The sequence below is a fragment of the Lolium rigidum genome, chromosome 1 (assembly GCF_022539505.1).
Source record: "Lolium rigidum isolate FL_2022 chromosome 1, APGP_CSIRO_Lrig_0.1, whole genome shotgun sequence".
In the NCBI taxonomy this organism is placed as follows: Eukaryota; Viridiplantae; Streptophyta; class Magnoliopsida; order Poales; family Poaceae; genus Lolium; species Lolium rigidum.
Window position 1 is genome coordinate 214770575 of NC_061508.1, and position 6668 is coordinate 214777242.

A 6668-nucleotide genomic window follows, 5' to 3' on the forward strand; every position below is an offset into this window, starting at 1 on the left:
AGGTCTCTCACAGCCACATATGCAATCGTACATATTTGATTGATCACATATGGGTATTGGTAGGCCACGAAGAGAATGAAGAATAGTCACTTTCATCTCATTTTATTTGTTAAATTATGGACTATGCTCGTTCATATTTCATGCATGGCAATGTTATGTAAACTTTGTTATTTGTTTGAATGTAATAAAGTGAGGACTTTTACTGTACCTTGAAATTATTATGAGCAGCCCATTTCCCTTGATCCAATGGCCACACCGTTTTTGTACTCCAGCACTAATCATGTGGAGTCAGAATAAGGAGTATCTAGCCACAGGTGGCGTCCTATCCCTGAATTAATCATATGCCTAGCAAGATTGTGTGCTTCAAAATTTGAAGCTCGATTTTCATGGGCGAATGTGCAGCTGCTGAAATTGTTGGAGCGGTGCCGAATTTCTGTGATGACAGAGTCATATTTACCCATAGATCCATCCCTTATATCTGTTACGACGGCCTGGCAATCTGAGACAATGTATGTATGTGTCAGGGAGAGATCCTCTGCCAGCGCCAGAGCCTCCTGCGCTGCCAGAGCTTCCAGTACTGCCGGGTCAGTAATTCCCTCGAAGACAACAGCAGATGACCCCAAGTAATCACCATTGCTATCACGGCAAAACGCGGCAGCAACCCCTCGACCTTCTGTCTTGGCAACAGCAGCATCAACATTGATTTTTGGCACAGGACTAGGCGGTGGGATCCATCTTGCCTGTCTCGCGTTTGGGCTTTGACCAGAATTTGATATCCGCGGCGGAGCCAAAGTCTTTAATTCTTCAAGATATGAGTTGATGAAGCCGTGAGTGGACAGAGGGCTTTGAAAAATTTCCTCATGTATTGCTTTACCATTCCTGTAAATATTATGATCACTTAATAAAGCCTGGCAGTATTGTCCTCAAAAAAAAAACTAATCATGTGGAGTACTAACTCGAAATGCCACGAAGTACCTTGATTGAAGAAGAAAAGTTGTAATCAACAACCCTGTTATTATTTCTCGGGAGAATATTTTGGTATTACTTCCCGTAGCCTTCCAAGAACCAGTGAAGTATTTGGAATCTAAAACATAATCCTGCTTGCGGTGGCCAGATGCGGCGATCAAGCATACCATTGCATTTTATAGTATACAAATCGTTGATATGATACTTATGAAGGAGCTTCTTCACAAATATCACATCACTCAGAGTGGTACAATAGAAACATTGCAGGTCATAAGCACTTCAAATTATTATTACAAAACAAAGTTCTCAACCACTTGGTATTCTTACAGGTCTGATGAGAACACCCCACGAGCTTACTTATTTAAGGTATCATTACAACTTGAACTAGAAAGTAGACATAATGAGAGCTCAGCAACTTATTTAGGTAAGTCACTACGTTGCTCGGCTCTAGTATGTCTACGGTATGTCTCTACTCCTTCGTCTCCGTGTCATCGGCTCCGTAGACTATCTCATATCCATGCCTTCAACTCCTCCGGACAAGTCTGGCTCCTTGTAGACCAACTCATATTGGCCTTCTTCCCAAACCCTCCCTAGCCAGCGCACCCGGAAGATAGCCACGCCACCGGATCTCACATGAACCCACCACAACAGCACCGCTGGTCCAAGTCGGCCGAACCTACCTCCCATCGGCCCCAGATCTGACCATCTGCGCACGCCAAGGTGGCCTCTCCAGCTCCCGGACGGAGCCGCCAGATCCGCCGTCGACCACGCGCCTCTGCCGGCGCCACGACCAGGCCGACCAGCAACCACCCCCCTGGGCAGAACACACGCACACCACACGCAGGGAGACACTCGTCGTCGCTTCCACCCAGGCAGGCTTGCAGCAGCCACAGGCATCTCCCGCCGCCACCTCGACGTGCGCAAGGCCGCCCCTGGCGCAACTTGCCGGTCGCTGCCATGCCAGGCCCCGCCGACCTCCACCGAAACCCACCGCCGCCAAGGAGGACGCCGCCCCGCATAGCTCCCCTCGCGATGGGTAGAGGAAGGCCCGCCAGCACCGCGCGGGCTTTGCCCGGCGGCGGCTGGAGGGGAGAGGAGAGTGGAGGTGGGGAGAGGCAAGATCTAGCGTTCCGCCCCAGGGCCACGCGGGGCGACCGAGGAGCGTAGGATCCGGAGTGGAGTTGTCTGCGCTCAATCACATTCCCGCCACGAGGGGTGTAGAATGAATGTAGGACGACAGGGAAAGTGCAGGTTCATTCTATGGGCTATTTGTGAGGATGATGCCTAGATGTTGATACGGTAGTCATATTTTGAATTCCAGGTCCGCCCATGGCTGCCTCTCTTTATACGAACTACAATTGTCAGAGAATGTTGTTCCAAACGTGATGAAAAAAAACAATGTTGTTCGAACATGATGCAAAAAAAAATGTTGTTTCAAACATGACGGAAATAGACATTTATTACACATTTACACGTGTGTAGGCTAGGCTGTGGCCTCTGCATTACTGCTTCGGAGTCGCATGCATGACCTGAGTACGGGCATCGGGCATCCTAACTGTCGTTCCCTATTCGACGGTACCTCGGAGGAGGGATTCTCACGAGAGGGAGAAGAAGTAGGGGCCATAGGGCGGAGTGCACTCGGGACGGTGGTACGCGATTTACCCAGCTTCGGAACACCTGCACGAGGACAGGGCCTACTGCTGCTTGTCTGGAATTATCTGGGCGCTTTCGCGTTGTTACAATGAGTTGTGGTTGTGCCTCTAGGGCTCCCGGGATCCGGCTTATAAAGGCGCACGGATCTAGGGTTTACACGGAGAGTCCTAGCCGGAATACAAGTTGCCTAACTACGGTACAATATCTTGCCGTGTACGTCAAGGATCCACCTTCCTTCGAGAACGTGCTGGATCCGGATACTTCATGGGCCTTCACGGATCCGACCTCCTTTGTAGGTCGGTTGAGATCCGGCTTCCTACTCCTGGACTGGATTTCATCCTTTAGGATCTACAGCAACTGGGCCGCCCCATGGGCCACATGCCACATCACCATCTGTGGGCCACCCGGGCTTGCCGGATCTAGGCCATGCCGTTGATATACCCATAAAGTATACCCACAACAGTAGCCCCTGAAGTTCTCCGAGATTCATCATTCCTCCGACTTCATTCAGCTCGGATCCGAAAAGAATCTTGAAGAGCTTCAAAACTTTTACTTGTTTCCGGTATCATCTATTCGGAAAAACTTCCTTTCTTCTGGATCGGTAATGTAACGGAGATTCCACTTCTCCCGCGCGCAACTTCCTTTTTTCCCGCGTTAAATTTTCGGAGATGCGAATCTTCTAGCCGGAAATTTCGGGAGCGCACAGTTAAGTTACCTCCACGTCATTTTACCGTTTTTTGACCTAAGACACGTGTCGACCATCTGACGGCGTGACCGTTCCGTTCCTACCGTCAGATCCGGATCACGAATCTCCGCGCGAGGTCTATAAATACCCCCGCGTGTGGTAACTTCGCATTCTTTTCACCTCCTCACCACTTCGTCTTCCTCCTCGCGCCACGCCGCCCGTCAGATCTCGACTCCGGTGAGCTCTCTCCGCGGGAAACTTCTCTCGCCGCCGCTCCAAGCCTCCTCCCGCACCAAGATTCCCACGGTTGATCGGGAATTTCCTCCCGCCGCCGATTGGTGGTCAAAGTGCGAGATTTGCTTCAAGTTTGGCGACCTCCATCCCACCGGAGCCTCGCCGGACCGCCGCGCCATTAACGGTACGTGCATCGGACTTGTAGACGAAGAAGTAGACTAGCGTAGTTTTCCGGTTACTCAGCTTAGTTTGCATGGGTGCAGCCGAAAGCATGCCGCATGATTCACACTGTACTGGTAGTTCTCCGAGTAGCCCGGAACCCAGCACTGTTGAACCCATCTGTCCGGATCCCATTTCATACCTGCCACCATACATTTCCGACATTAGGCTTGCTCAACCATTCTCCGCCTCTTCCAGTACCCTATTAGGCCGGATTCCAACCGCTCAAGAGCTCGAAGAAGAACTCCAAGGCCAAGCTAGAATGGCAGCCAAGGTCCAGGAGTCGGAGAATAAGAAGGCGTCCAAGGCCCGGATCCGCGAAGGCGTGAGAGGCCAATGGTGGCCCTGCGAAACCACTGACGCGGAGCTTAGAGAGCTCCAGAACGAGGGCATGGTCTCCGAGTACTGGAGCTTCATGCGCGACTCCGACGTCCCCAAACCCGAGCCGGACGAACGAGTCATGACCAAGACATGGGTTGAGCGCGGCCTGTCGCTCCCTTGTTCGGAATTCTTCCTCTCCATCCTCGACACGTACGGGCTTCAACCCCACAACATCTGCCCAAACTCATACCTCCTGCTTTCCAACTTCGCAACTCTCTGCGAAGGGCATCTGGGGATCCGACCAAGCGTCACGTTATGGCAGTTTTTCTTCCGAGTGAAGAAAGAGACAAAGGACAAAGCCATGTTGAACTGCGGGAGTATGACATTTATGCTCCGCTCCGGCCGTATGTATCCGCCTCACGATTCCCACGAGTCCGTCCGGTATTGGAATGCCGGATGGTTTTACGTGAAGAATGCTTCAGTTCCGAAGGTCCATGACGGGCTTCTTTCCTTCAACAACAAGCCCCCAGAAGAACTGGCTAGCTGGAGCTTTATCCCTTCGCTTGCCCAGACTCCGATACTGGAGAAGGCAGCCCGGAGAATTTCCTGGTTGGTTCACGATGGACTAACCGGAGCTCAGCTGACTCTTAGCTGGTTCTCCCAAAGAATCCAGCCTCTGCGCTACAACGCACGTCTGATGTGCGCGTATACTGGGGCGGATGATCCTCTCCGGGTAACACGTCACGATCTTCCGGCTGATTCTCTCAAAAGGAGATTCAAGACGCTGGTGAAGATAGGTCGGGGACAACCAATCCCGGAACTGATCAAGGATATCTTTACGCACGACAAGTGTCCTCCGGTAAGCATATGCCTCTTCACCGTTTTTCAACTTCTCATATCTTCAACATGTTTTAACTTGTTTTGCTGACCTTCCTCGCAGCTCGATACTATGGCGGAGGAGAATATGCGCAACATACTCCGAGTCCCTGTTAGCGGCGAATCGGCGGAAGAGGATCCGGAGGACCCTGAGGAGGAAGAAGAGCGAGTGCCTAGAAAGGCTGCCCCTCGACCTTCAAATCGTCCCCGCGCCAAAGCTTCCGGCTCTAAAGCCGGAGCCAGCGGCGAGGCTTCCGCTAAAAAGCCCAAGGTGACCAAGCCGCCTCCGCTCAACTCCAAGAAAGCGGAGCGCGAGCGCCTTAAGCTGCTGTCGACAGCAGGAAAAATCTCACGCCCCATCATTCCGGGCGCAGCGTAAGTTTCCGAGTATGATGCGTCTTTTATCTTGGTAAACTATGTTACTTATATTTTTCCTTCGCTCGCTCGCAGGAATCCGACCCCAACCACGGCGCGGACCAACGTTCAGGAGCATATAACAAAGTATATGCATAAGAAGTCTCCTGCCGTTGGCCCCTCAACGCCAGCTCCGCCAAGCGCTCCCCAAGCTACCCCACAACCATCTCCTCCTCCCGCTGATCAATCTCCTGCTCCTGATGCTCCTACTCCACCGGAAGTAATTCCGGTTAGCAGCGACAGAGCGGGCGGAGAAAGTTCCGGCGGCAAGGGCCCCGTTCAAGACGAAACCGAGGGACAAGACCATGAGGAAGCATAAGTCACTTCCTCCGGCAAAGCTGAAGCCGCCACTGGTGATATGGTCGTTTTCCCAAAGAACTTTGGAGATCCGGCCGATCTTACCTCCGTCCCAAAAGCTTATGCCACCAAGTTTTTTAACAAACTAACTGAGGCGGAAAAGTGGGAATTAGAGCAAGATCTGCTCAACTCTATGCTGAACAATGCCTGGGGTAAACCAGACGTCGAGACGTCGGAGATCCAGGATTTCAAAAAGGATGTTGGCCAGTTCTTCGACAAGCTTGTTTGCAAGCAAAAGGTAACTCCCCAGTAGCCCCCAAGTATTTAGGCGGAAACTAATGTAGTTAGCGTCTGAATACTTAGAAAAAAATCAAACTGAAGGAAGATTTAAATGTCGTGGTAGCCCCCAAGCATTATTGCGGAAATTTTTCCAGCAACAATGCTTTAGAGAGACTTAAACCATATAATACTTGTGGAACTCACTCCGGCTCTGACTGTGTTCGCAGGAACAAAAGGCTCTGCATTATGAGCTGCACAAGAACATTGCGCTTCAGCGTCGCGTGACCATCAGCTAGGCGGAGACGATCCAGCGTTTCCGAACGGAGAACGCGGAGTTGAAGAAACAGCTATCAGAAGCCCAAGGTTGGTTTCCGACTATCTGATGCTTGTGGATTATGTTCCGTATTTTTCATACTTGATGCTTTACGTAACTTTGAGTAGGTGCCTCCTCGTCCCTCGCTGCAGCCTCCTCCGAACTGGAAACTCTGCGCACCTCCCAGAAAACTCTTGAGACGCAACTTGCAGAGGTGGAGAAGAACTCGGAGCTCATCCAAAAAGAAGGAGAGTTTCAGTTGAAGAGAAACACTGACCGCGACACCATTAAGAAACAACAGAAAGAGCTTGGTGGGCTCCGGAAATATATGGAGACAGCGGAGGCGTCGTGGGACTGGCTTATCTCCGGTGTCCTTGGTAAGATTCCGTTATATAGCAGCGTATGTGCCAA